The 13,537-nt window shown below is 38.5% G+C and overlaps 1 protein-coding gene and 1 pseudogene across 6 annotated transcripts in view; one reads left to right on the forward strand and one right to left on the reverse strand.

The window, feature by feature from the left end:
• KMT2E (lysine methyltransferase 2E (inactive)) overlaps positions 1 to 13,537 on the forward strand; it is a 99,969-nt gene that overhangs the window by 33,082 nt on the left and 53,350 nt on the right. The gene's annotated exons all lie outside the window — the stretch shown is intronic.
• LOC118620491 lies at positions 4,575 to 4,860 on the reverse strand (annotated as a pseudogene).

The following is a 13,537-nucleotide window of genomic DNA, read 5'->3' on the forward strand; positions in this document are numbered from 1 at the left end:
TGTCTGTAAAACTGGAGGTTGGACAACATGATCTTTAAAATACCTTCAAGGACAGTGCCTCAAAATCACTTTGGAGCAGCATAAATTGTGTTTCTTGATCAGTTCCTATCCTACTTCACTCTGTCCCATACCAAGCAGGACTTAGCAGCTGACCCTCCAATCCTAGCTTCATGACATTATTGTCTGGGGTCTAGGAACTGCTCTCCACGCTATACCTATCTAGACTCAGCAAGAGCAGATCTACCACCACCAGTTCTAGACCAGAACAAATCTTCTTTGGTCTGAGGAAAGGATACCTTGACACTCCCTTGGGGCTAGATGCAAACCAGCCCTACCACATCTTTGTTCTACCTGTTCTGCTTACCAAATCTTAGCAACAGCATTTCACCTTCTCCAGGCCCCCATCATCAACTCAAGGGGTCTGAGGTAGGGCCTGGGAGTGACTAATTTAGATTAAATCTTGACTTTATCAGTATTATCTGTGCCTCTCATTCCTATAACTCTTTGAGCACTGTGTAAATTGTAGGCCCATTCAGGTGCTTAAATTCTTTCATTGTTCTTTTATTAATTCTTCCATGTGCTGCATATAATTTGGCTTTTACATTAACCATGCTACCATCACATTGAAACTAATGCATAGTTTTCAGCCTTGTATTGCTTGTTTTCTTTGAAAGATTTGACACTATTGACTCTTCCTACCTTTGACTTTAGTGGTTTTCTTTTTCTTTTAATTGTAGTAAAATATACATAACATAAAATTTATCAATTTGACTGTTTTTAAGTATACAATTCAGTGGTGTTAAGTACTATCAGTGTTGTGCAGCCATTACTACTGTTTCCAGACTTTTTCATCATCCCAAATAGAAAATTTGTGTTTATTAAACAACCTCTTATTTCCTCTAGGCACCAGTGCCTGATAACCTCTATTTTTATGGTCTGTCTCTGTCTATTCTACATACTTTATATAAATGGAATCATAAAATATTTATCCTTTTTTATCTGGCTTATTTCACTTAGCATAATGTTTTCAATGTTTATCCATATTGTAGCATGTATAGGAATTCCATTACTTTTTATGGCTGAATAATATTCTATTTGCCTCCTACAATTCATTCTCTGTGTAGAAGTTAATGTGATGCACCACATTTTGTTTATCTGTTTATTTGTTGAGGGACACTTGAGATGTTTTCACCTTTTTGCTATTGTAAGTAATGCTGCTATAGATGCTGGTATACAAGTATCTGGTTGAGTCTTTGGTTTCAATTCTTTTGGGTATATAATTTAGGAATACAATTACTGGGTCATAAGGTAATCTGTTCAACATTTTGGGAATTCACCAAACTGTTTTCTATCCAGTTTTCTTTTTCTTTCTTTTCTTTTTTTTTTATCCTCATCTGAGGACATTTTTCAATTTTTTGTTCTTAGGAGGGAGAGAGAGGAAGAGAGAGAGAGAGAGAGAAACATCAACGTGAAAGGAACACATCGAGTGGCTGCCACCCGCACGACCAACCAGGGCCGGGGACAAACTGCAACCGAGGTACGTGCCCTTAGTGGGAACTGAACCTGGGTCTCTCTGGACTGCAAGCTGACGCTCTAACCACTGAGCAAAACCGGCCAGGGCTTCTTTTTATTTCTTAATCTCCTTTTATAATGTTTCTTCTCCTGTTTTATGAATATTTATGTTTTCTAGGAGTCTGTACTTAACTTACTTTGTAAAATGTCCTGGAGGTTTCATCCACTTCTATAGCTTTCACCATTTTCTACGTGGTCTTGACTTTCAAGTTATCTTTAACCTAATTCTTTCTCATGAACTCCACCCATACAGCCCTCTGCATTACTAGATCTCTTAATTTAGAATGTCCCCTGACTATAAAGTACATGTTTGTTGTAGAAAATCTGTTTTTACTTTCCAGATTGTTTTAGAATTTAAAATTAAATTTAGAGCTAGGATCAGCAAACTTATTCTGTAAAGGGCCAGAGAGTAAATAGGTAAGACTTGAAACAATATGGTTTCTGTTGCAGTTATTCAGCTCTGTTGAAGTGGAAAGCCAAAACAGTATGTATAAATGAATGGGCGTGACTATGTTCCATTAAAATTTTATTTACAAAGTTAGGCAGCAAGGTGGGTTTGCTGACCTCTTGTTTAGAGAAAGTAAATCTTGACAAGGTACAATTTCTAATAAAGAATACCACTTTTCTCTGATTTTATTGGTTTAATTATCAAGTACTACTAGTTCAATGGTATGACTTTTTTAAAAATTGTAACAACAACTTGATAAGCATTTTGTACTTACTAAAAGTATTTATTGCCCTGGCTGGTTTGGCTTAGCGGTTAGAGCATTGGCCTGTGGTTCAGAGAGACCCGGGTTCAGTTCCTGCTAAGGGCATGTACCTCGGTTGCAGTTTGTCACTGGCCCTGGTTGGGTCGTGTGGGTGGCAGCCACTCGATGTGTCCCTTTTTTTTCTTCTATTTTTTGTTCAGATAGAATGGGAGGGAGAGAAAGAGAGAGAAACATCGACATGAAAGGGACACATCGAGTGGTTGCTACCCGCATGACCCAGCCAGGGTCGGGGACAAACTGAAACTGAGGTACATGCCCTTAGCAGGAACTGAACCCGGGTCTCTCTGGACCAAGGGCTGATGCTCCAACTGCTGAGCCAAACTGGCCAGGGCTCGATGTGTCTGTTTCATGTCGATGTTTCTCTCTCTCTCTTTCTCCCACTCTATCTGAACAAAAAATGAAAAAATGTCCTCAGGTGAGAATGAAAAAAAAAAAGTTATATTGTCCTGGCTGTTGTGGCTCAGTGGATAGAGCTTTGACCCCTTGCACTGAAGGGTCACAGGTTCGATTTCCAGTCAGGGGCATGTACCTGGGTTGCAGTTTGGATTCCTGACCCTGGTTGGGGCGTGTGTGTGGAAAGCAACCAATTGATGTATTTCTCTCACATCGATGTTTCTCTCTCCCCCTTACCCTCTCTCTCTCTCCCCCTTTCCCTCCTCCTTCCCTCCCTTCCACTCTCCCTAAAAATCAATGGAAAAAATATATCCTCTGGTGAGGATTAACAACAACAATAAAAAGTTTTATTGAGGGCTTATATACCAGCTACTGTTTTTGGTGCTGGGGATACAACTCCATTTCTAAAATCTTATATTCAGATTGTTTCTCCTCATGTAAAATGATAAAACAACACTTTCCTTATTGGAGTCCTATTCTTAAACTGGCCTCCTGGATCTCATCCCCTCTCACCTTTTCAAGGTCTTGATACTTCTTAATAACTCTTAACTCTTGATAACTCTTGCCTGAAGGTATTCCATATCTATCTTCAGTTTCTCTCTGTATTAGATCATTCTTATCACAAAATATCTTAAAACTCCTGCTCCCTTTTATTCATTGTCTCATTTCTCTGTTCCTCTTAATTAGCAAACTCCTGAAAGAGTTGTCTGCATTCAACATCAGGCTGCACAATACCACTATAACTACCCATATTGTTGGAGCAATTAGTAGTCTTTTATGATTTAAATACATTTCTCAGAATTTGATATAAATAACTATTTCTTCCTAATAGAACGAATTAACCCTATTGGCTTTCTGAGTCTCACACTTAACTGGCCTCTCTTTCTTATTTTTTGCTTGATCTTCTACCCCCAAATCTGATTTTATTTTGTTAACTTTTCCCCTGGCTTATCGTTTTCTTTAAATAACTCCATCTCTATCCAGTTGCATGAGCCCAAACCCTAAGGTGTTACTCTTTTTTTCCCTTTATAGATTGTTTTAGAGAGAGAGAAAGGGAAAGGGAGAGAGAGAAAAACATCGATAAGAGAGAACATTGATTGGCCACCTCCTGCATGCCTCCCACTGGGGATCGGGCCCACAACCTGGGCATGTGCCCTGGCCAGGAATTGAACCAGCAACCTCTTGGTGCATGGGTCAACACTCAATGACTGGGCCACACTGGCCAGGCAGTTTTTTGTTTTTTTTAAACAAGACATTTATTTAAACAATAAGACACTTAGCTTAAAGGGAAAACTATCTAGGGTTCTTTTTTTTTTTTTTTTTTTTAGAGTAATTTACCCCTACTTAAAAATAGATTGCCCCACATATAACAGCTATGTACAAAAAGTCATAAAATTGTCCTTGGCTTTACAATGGTAAATGAAAAACAGTAAAATTCTCCAATCAAACAAGGTATGCAAGGATTTTTATGTTGTTCTCTTTTTGTTAAACAGTAAGAGCAAAATAATTTACTGGAATATAAAGACAAGAGCTGAATGAACATGCCACTAATATAGAAAGGGGTATTTTCACAGAACCATTATTTTTCCCCATTCTATTTCCATTTGATGTCAATTAAAACATACCATTGGACATCTGGTTAAAAAATGCAAATGTTTATGCACATAACATCAGTTACTTTATGTACAATAAAAGAATGGGGAAGGGGAAAATGAAAGAATAGAGAAAACAATACTGCAGTAGTCAGGATGTGGTGGAACCAAATTGCAATTTTCTAACTGAGAATGTCTCCTTGATTTGGAGGAATAGATTTCTGGATTAAAGTAGCAGGTTCCCTTTTTAGTAGATACCTCCTGTCTGTTGCTGAAACATGCCAGTTGTATCTTCATCCTCCATTTCCAGTTGTACAGTGTGTCTGTTTCATTGATTGGCTATACCTCAAATCGGAATCTGATTTGCCTCATTGACAAACCCCATCGTTCACAGTACACTCTCATTAGTTTACTAAGTGGTGTATGCCTCTATACCTTAAACTGCATTACAGAACCATCCTGCCCACCACCTTAAAGTTAATACAGTCATTGTTGTCAGTCTTAACTCCTTCTTTGGGCTTTCCATAGGCCATGGTGAGTGCCCAGAGTCTCCTCAGCTGCTGCTTCACAAAAGAGGTACCATGTCCTCACAAAGGAGCACACAAGCAGCACCAGGAGCAGCAGAAGAAAAAGGCGGCAGCCTTGGATGTGGTGGTGGGGGGTGCCTAAGGTGTCATTCTTGATTGCTCCTTTTCCCTCACCTTCCACATCTAATTCATTGGTCAATCCCATGTCTCCCTCCAAAATACACTTAGGGAAAATACAGTTCTCTCCATTTCTAGTCCAAGTCTTTGCCATCTCTTATCTGGACACTGCAGTAAAGTGGTCTCTGTGTTTCTTATTTTTCTCCTAACAATTCATTGTGTATGTAGAAGTTAATGTGATTCTTCTGAAGCATAAACCAAATCATGTAGTTCTCCCACTTGAAAACCTTTCAGGGATTTTTTGTTTCACTTAAAATCCTAACTTCTTTTGGTCCCAAAGGCCCCACTTCTCTAATCTCTACTCCCCTTACCCTACTATTTCTCCCATATTATTATTTTCCTTGTTCTTTTGACCATTCTAGATTTGTTCATGCCTCAGAGCCTTTGTATTTGCAGTTCCCTCTGCCTGGAACATTCTTCTTTTCTTAGCAGAGTCTTAGCTGAGCTCAAGTATAACTTTTCCATGAGTCCTTTTCTCTTCACACTGTCTAAAATAATATCTGAATAACCTCTCTGCAATCATCTTGTTTTATTTTATTATTTTTTCTTTATCATTTTACTCAAATACAAGCTTCATGAGAATTATGTTGCTAGAATGTCTCTTGGTTTAGTATACAGGAATGATTGTTGAATGCTCATATCTTAGCTCATCTTATTTTTGTTTAGGAGAAACAAAACTAAAGCTAAACATAGAGGATGGGACAAAAGGAGGTTTATAGTTGTGAGTACACAAAACATAGAGTTTATTCTTGTATTATTATTTGTATTATTTTCCATACGAACAACTATAAACCAACTTTTGCCCTACCCTGTATTTTACAGTTTCTTCATTGCAGAAAGATGTAAAGAGCTATTGAACAAAATGTCCCTGGTGTGTAAAAAATCTTATACAGTTGGTGTAAATTCAGTGAGTCAAATGATACAGTTCTTCAAAGTAACAGTTCTAGTTAGTTCCTATTTTGGGAAGCTGGGAAATGCTAAAAGGCAGTAGGAAACTGGCAGCATTAAAAGAACAACTACAGAGGGATTGAAATTTATTACATACATTATCCGAGTGACTGACTGTGTACTGACCATGACAGACTACATTAGGAAGATATAGAATTAGAAGAGATATAAAATTCTTCAATATACGAATTTTAACAAGTGGTGGTATTTTGACTAGGATATTTTAAATTACACTCTCTTTAACTGAAATGAAATTTCTCATAGTTAAAAGTAGGAGTTTAAAATATAATTGTTTTCTCAACTCTAGAGTCTGTGTAAAGATCCTTTTTTGGATGCTCTATGATGGTAATGTGCTATAGATCAAAAATAGGCACTTGAAGTTGATTCAAGCTTTATGTCTAAACAGCCAAATAAAAGATTCTGTTATAAAGAAAACAACCAAATAAAAGGTTTCTTTCAGAATTCAGAATAATATGTTAAGGGGAAAAGTAGATTCAAGGAAGTTAGGCACAACATGTAATAACTAGAAATTAAGTAGATGAAAAGATCATTTGAAACATAATTGACAAATGATACCAAGTTTAGTAAGGTTTAAAAAACACATTATAAGAAGGAAGGTTGCCAGAGAATTATTGGGAGCTTCTTGTTGGTAGTATAATTGATAGATTCAGAGATTACCAAGAGTTAAGTCTTCTTTTAGTAATAAAATATTTGAGTCTTTTATTTCCACATTGTCATTGAAAGCAACTCAGTTATCAGATGCATCTAAGAGTGGTTAATGAGCACTGTATTCTAAACCTAATAAAAAATTAATATAGGTGGGTTATATTAAATCAGCAAGGTGGGTTGGTGCTGTACTTGATAATGAAAGGAATTTAAAGGATCGCTTCTTGGCCTTTAGACTAAGATCAAGTGAAGGGAACTTAAGGATAAAATTACAAAATTTTTAGTTATAATAGCAAGTTGCACATTTTAATATTCCTTTCTTTGATAAAAAGGTTAGCAGTTTGTACCCTCCATACACTCATGGTGATCACTTTGAAACTAGACAGAGTACTAAACTTTTCAGTGAAGCAAAGAACTGAGCAAAGGTAACTTGCTTGTAAATGGGGAAGGGGGAAGAAATCTTCGAGAGGTAGTACTTTTACATGGTCAGGGCTTCTTTTGAATCTACTGAATCTAGAAGAATTTTTACAGATTACTCAGCCTCACATTTGAAACCTTCAGCTTTACCTTGCCATCATTACCTTGCTTGGGGGAGCATTAAACCACTAGTGGCTCTATATAGTTTTTCAGGATAAAGATCATATACTTTAGCTAGATACCCAAGCTGCTTTTTGAGCTGGTCCTTCCTTGACTTAGCTGCCCTCATCTCTCTCCCCTTCTTCATACCTTTAACTCTATCTGCTCTGAATTTTAGCAACTCTTTTCTGTGGTTTCTAAATGTCAGTGAACATAAGACTGAAAATGCTTCTCAAACTGTAGATTTCTGAACCTGATCTTTAAGTTTTTTTATTCATTTGATAAAGCTGTAAAAAATTATAACATGCGCCCCGGCCAGTTTGGCTCAGCGGTTAGAGCGTTGGCCTGTGGTCCGGAGAGACCCGGGTTTGGTTCCTGCTAAGGGCACATATCTCGGTTGCAGTTTGTCTCCGGCCCTGGTTGGGTAGTGCGGGTGGCAGCCACTCGATGTGTCCCTTTCACGTCGATGTCTCTCTCTCTCTCTCTCTCTCTCTCTCTCTCTCTCTCTCTCTGTCTCTATCTCTCTCCCCCTCCCACTCTATCTGAACAAAAAATGGAAAAATGTCCTCGAGTAAGGATAAAAAAAAAAATTATGCACTGCAGATTATTGTGATGCTGATGGTCTGCCAATCTCACTTAGAGAAACATGTTTAAACGCATCTTGCTGTTGATATCTACGATTGCATGTGTGCCTTGTGTCTGGAATACTTTCTCCATCTTTTCTATCTCTCTGTTTCTTGGGCTGGTTAACTTCTCATTTGTTAAAACTTGCTTAAATATGACTACTATATGAAAGGCTGCTGTGCCTACCTCTAATGGCTCTATTGTAATCATTGACATACATGTTTTTCCCCTATACATTATTTTCTTTAGAAGAACTACTTATTTATTTGTTTGTTTTTGTTAATCTTCACCCGAGGATATTTTTCCATTGACTTTTTATTGATAGTGAAAAGGAGGGAGGGAGAGAGAGAAGGAGAAAGAGACAGAGACAGACATTAATTGCCTGCCTCCCGCATGACCCCAACTGGGGCCGGGTATCAAACCTGCAACTAAGGTACTTGCTCTTGACCAGAATCAAACCAGAGACCCTTTGGTCCACAGGCCAGTGCTCCAACCACCAAGCCAAACCAGCCAGGGTCATTTTTTAAATTTCCAGCATCTTAATATCTTCTACTTAATGTGTGCTCAACTATTTATGGAGTGAATGGAAACTGTATAATTGTAAGTTTCTTGAAGGCAGAGACAATGTCTTATCTCTGTATCTCTCATAGTCCCTGACAAACATTAAGCTCTTTTTGCATATGCATAGATACTATCTTTCTCCATCATTACTGGTTTTTTAATTAAAAATTTTCAGTAGAATATACTTCTGGTATAAAATTCAAATGTTCATAGTCCTGCATATTTTTCAGAAGCATTCTCACTTTTAATGAAACCTCATAATGTTATTTTTTATCCTTCCTGTTATTCAAGTTGTTGTGTCCTTCTCTTGTACCCTTAGGGCAGCAGTTCTCAACCTTCCTAATGCTGCGACCCTTTAATACAGTTCCTCATGTTGTATGTGGGCGTATTTGCATGTGGGCTGACCCGTCTGGAGACAGAGGAGCAGTGTCTCGGTTCCTAAGACCATCGGAAATATGTGTTTTCCGATGGTCTTAGGTGACCCATGTGAAAGGGTCATTTGACCCCCAAAGAGGTAGCTACCACAGGTTGAGAACCAGTGCCCTAGAGTCTACAGCCTAGAACTTTGATCTTTTTCAGCTCTTTCAAAAGGAGGTCTTTTTACTTCAGACTTACAAAATTATCAGGAACCTTGCTCGGCACTTGTCTACATGGTATGTAGGACAGGAGCTGCAACTTGTCAGAGGGTAGCATCAAGTGTTCCTCTCTTTGAGAGACTATGTACAAGTACAGTCAGCCAACCAGGAGCTATTTTCTTTGGCTTCTAAGGTGACTGGTCAGGTACAAGGAGACACAATGCACATTGGACTGGTGTGAGAGTCTCCTCCCTGATTTAGAAGCCTCATTCTCCTCAGAAGCCAATATTTCTTGCCACAAGCATAGTCAGAGCTTTTAGGTTCCCTGCAAGGGACATGCCAGTTATAGAAGTCACTGCATCTTGAAGAAGTTCAAATCTGTGACATTCACACTGAATATTTATAGTTTTCCCAGTCCAGATACAATTAGTTTACCAGTCAAGGGTTATTTTTATTAATGTGCCTAGCAATACAGCAAATTACCTTATCAGGTTTTTTGGTGAACAGGGGTAGAAAGGTAACTAAAGATCAAAGTCTCATGCAGAAGAGGAAAGATTTATTTGTGTGTGTGGTGTGTGTTTTATTTTGTTTTTTTTCTTTATTGATTTCAGAGAGAGGAAGTAAAAGGGAGAGAGAAATAAAACATCGATGAGAGAGAACATTGATTGGCCGCTTCCTGCATGCCCCCACTGGGGATTGGGCCCACAACCTGGGCATGTGTCCTGACCGGGAATCAAACCAGCGACCTCTTGGTGCATGGGTCAGCACTCAACCACTGAGCTACACCGGCTGGACATTGTGTGTTTTTCAAAAAATTATCACCTGAGGATATGTTTTTATTTTAATTAATGAATTAATGAATTTATTTATTTATTTTGGCACGTGCCCCTAGCGGGAACCAAATCCGGGACTCTCTGGTCCGCGGGCCAACATTCTAACCACTGAGCCAAACCAGCCAGGGCAGAGGATATGTTTTTATTGATTTTTTTTTTTCCCCCAGAGAGAGCGGAAGGGAGGGGGGAGGGAGGCAGAGAGACAGAGAGAAACATCGATGTTGAAGAAACGTCGATCATTTGCCTTCCATACTTGCCCCGACCCAGGATCAAATTCACAGCCTTTTGGTGTATGGGACAATGCTTCAACCCACTGACCCACCTGGCCAGGGCGAGAGGAAAGGGTTTTGTTAAGTATTTACCCATACCTTTTTTTTCATGGCATTTCCCTGTTTTTGGTGTACCTGTCTCTTTTTGCTAATCTACTGCTCCTCCTAAGATCAGAAACTCTTTGAGGGATGTGAATATGTTTTATTTATCTTTTATTCTCTCTCATCTCACAAGGTACCTTAAATGTGCAGTGAACAGTTTATAGAACTGTTTCTTTTTTTTTTTTTTTTTTTTTAATCCTCACCCGAGGACATTTCTCCATTTTTTGTACAGATAGAGTGGGAGGGAGAGAGAGAGAGAGAGAGAGAGAAACATCGATGTGAAAGGGACACATCGAGTGGCTGCCACCCGCACAACCAACCAGGGCCGGGGACAAACTGCAACCAAAGCACGTGCCCTTAGCGGGAACCGAACCCGGGTCTCTCCAGACCGCAGGCCGACGCTCTAACCGCTGAGCCAAACCGGCCAGGGCTAGAACTGTTTCTTGAATTACAGTTTGTGCACTCCTTTGACTGGAAGGTAAATCCACCAAAAATCTTAGACAAAAATTTTATGAATGGGATTTATAGATGGAAACAAAGTGTAGGAATGAACTTTATATTACTTAACAAAGGTTTTGAGTAAAATAGTCACTTCTCTCCAAGGAGCTCACATACTACTACTTGGTTCAACATGTTGGGTATTAGACTATGTGAACGAGTACTCTAATGTATTGTGTTAGATCTTGTAATATACATAAACCTGCCCTGGCTGGTTTGGCTCAGCAATTAGAGTGTTGACCCGTGGACCAGAGAGTCACGGGTTCGATTCCAGTCAAGGGCATGTACCTCGGTTGTGGTTCATCCCTGGCCCTGATCAGGTCATGTGAGGCAGCCAGTTGATGCGTCTCTCTCATATCAATGTTTCTCTCTTTCTCTCTCCCTCCTTCCTTCCCACCCTATCTGATGATAAATGTAAAAATATCCTCGGGTGAGGAATAAAAAATAATTTTTTTAAATGTACGTAAACCTTACATACATATATATTACATATTCCATAAAATTGTGTTGATTTTTCATTGACATGCTTACAATACTTAACATACCATTTCAGTGGTTCTCAACTTTACTAATGCCACGACCCTTTAATACAGTTCCTCATGTTGTGGTGACCCCCAACCATAAAATTATTTTCGTTGCTACTTCATAACTGTAATTTTGCTACTGTTATGTCTTAGGCGACCCCTGTGAAAGGGTCATTCGATCCCCAAAGTAGTCGTGATTCACAGGTTGAGAACCACTGCATTAGTTTTTAAAAAATATTTGAAACTAGAAACTTTAAAATTGTTAGTTTAAAATAAAATTTTATATTGCCAATGATTAATTCCTTGCATACTTAGTTTTGGTATTGAAATTATAAATTTTTTAAGCAAAAATCATTGGAACTAAAACTAGAACATTAATCCCATTATGTTACTCCATTATCTATCACCGATTTTGTTTGTAGTAAATAACCTTTTCTAGAGTAATAGGTCCTTGACTATAATGTCATTAAAAGGGAAAGTAAGGACTGGCTGGTGTGGCTCAGTGGACTGAGTGGTTAGAGCATCGGCCTGCAGACCAAAGAGTAAAGAGTACCTCGGTTGTGGTTCGTCCCCGGCTCTGGTTGGTTGGGGTCATGCGGGAGGCAAGTAGTCGCGATGTGTCTCTCTCACATCGATGTTTCTCTCTCTCTCTCCCCATTCCCCTCCCTCCCCTCCACTCCATCTAAAGATAAATGGAAAAAATGTCCCTGGGTGAGGATTAAAAAAAAATCAACATTACAGGTTTATGATTACAGATTATATTTATTGATGTAAAGTTTATTGTTTTAGTATATGAAATATTCAGATATGTGACCTCAACTTTAAGAAAATATATTTTAAAAATCTGCTTTACAAAAGGATTATAAATGAACCATTTTATTTCAAGGCACTTATTTCAATATAATATTGGGACCTATACTTTAAAAAGAATAAACTTTAGCCCTGGCCGGTTTGGCTCAGCGGTTAGAGCGTCGGTCGGCCTGTGATCCAGAGAGACCCGGGTTCGGTTCCTGCTAAGGGCATGTACCTCGGTTGCAGTTTGTCCCCCGGCCCTGGTCGGTCGTGCGGGTGGCAGCCACTCGATGTGTTCCTTTCACGTCGATGTTTCTCTCTCTCTCTCTCTGTTCCTCTCTCTCCCTCCCACTCTACCTGAACAAAAAATGGAAAAATGTCCTCGGGTGAGGATAAAAAAAATAAATAAAAAATAAACTTTATTAGGAGTTTACTTTGGTACATATTTATCGCTCAATTAAATGATTTAAATATTAACAATGTTTTGATACCTTGCAAATTTAGTGATTTATTTAGAATAGGTCTAGCTAGACTCATACTTAGAACCACTTTTTAAAATTTTTATTAAAGAGCGAGGGAGGGTTAGAGAGATAGAGATTTGTTGTTCTACTTATTTATGCATTCATTGATTCTAGTATGTGCCCTGACCAAGGACCAAACCCGCAACCTTAGCATATTGGAACAGTGTCCTAACCAACTGAGCTACTGGGCCAGGGCCATTTAGAACCACTTTATTGGAAGTTTGGATTATTGTGAATAGGTTTTAAAATAGTGTAAAAGCAACTTCAGTCTGAATATCTTAGTTACACTTGATGGGCATTTCTGAACAAATAAGCAGTGTTACACATCTGTATAATGCATAATAGTTGACAAAGTGCATTTTCACATTCTTTTTATCATTTGAACTTCATTTATATTGCTGGGAAGAAGATGAAGTACAGGTATAGTTATTTCTACTTTACAAATAAAAAACTCAAGTTCAGAAGGGTGAATACCTAACTACTATATCCATTGAATGGCCAGCCATAGACATGTAAGTCCAAATTCTGTATTCTTTGTACTGGAGAAAACTCTTGTTAATTCTGATGAGGTTTGGGAGAGAAAATAAATGCATGTGAGAAGGTGGTTGACAGCATACAACAATATTACATAAAGAGTAATAAATTAACAATACAGTAAATAAGTGGTATAGAAATCCATAGGATTTATAAAATTATGATGAGTTGAAGCAATCAGGAAAGTGCTCCTTAAAGAGCTCTTTGAACTAAGCCTTGAGAAATTAAAGAAGGGTTAAGAGAGGTTCCACAGATAGAGGTTTATAAATAGAAATTCCCAGGACATCTTCCTGAGTTGGGAGGAAAGGACGCAGTATACCATTCTTCCAGGTACCCATTATATAAAGGATATTACATTTTAAAAACTTGGGGAACTTTTAAAATTTTTTGAGTAAAGAAATACAGAAATAGGCCAGCCAGTGTGGCTCAGTGGTTGAGCCAACGTTGACCCACGCAGTAAGAGGTCGCCAGTTCAATTCCTGG

Source organism: Molossus molossus, unplaced genomic scaffold, assembly GCF_014108415.1.
Source record: "Molossus molossus isolate mMolMol1 unplaced genomic scaffold, mMolMol1.p scaffold_m16_p_7, whole genome shotgun sequence".
Lineage (NCBI taxonomy): Eukaryota > Metazoa > Chordata > Mammalia > Chiroptera > Molossidae > Molossus > Molossus molossus.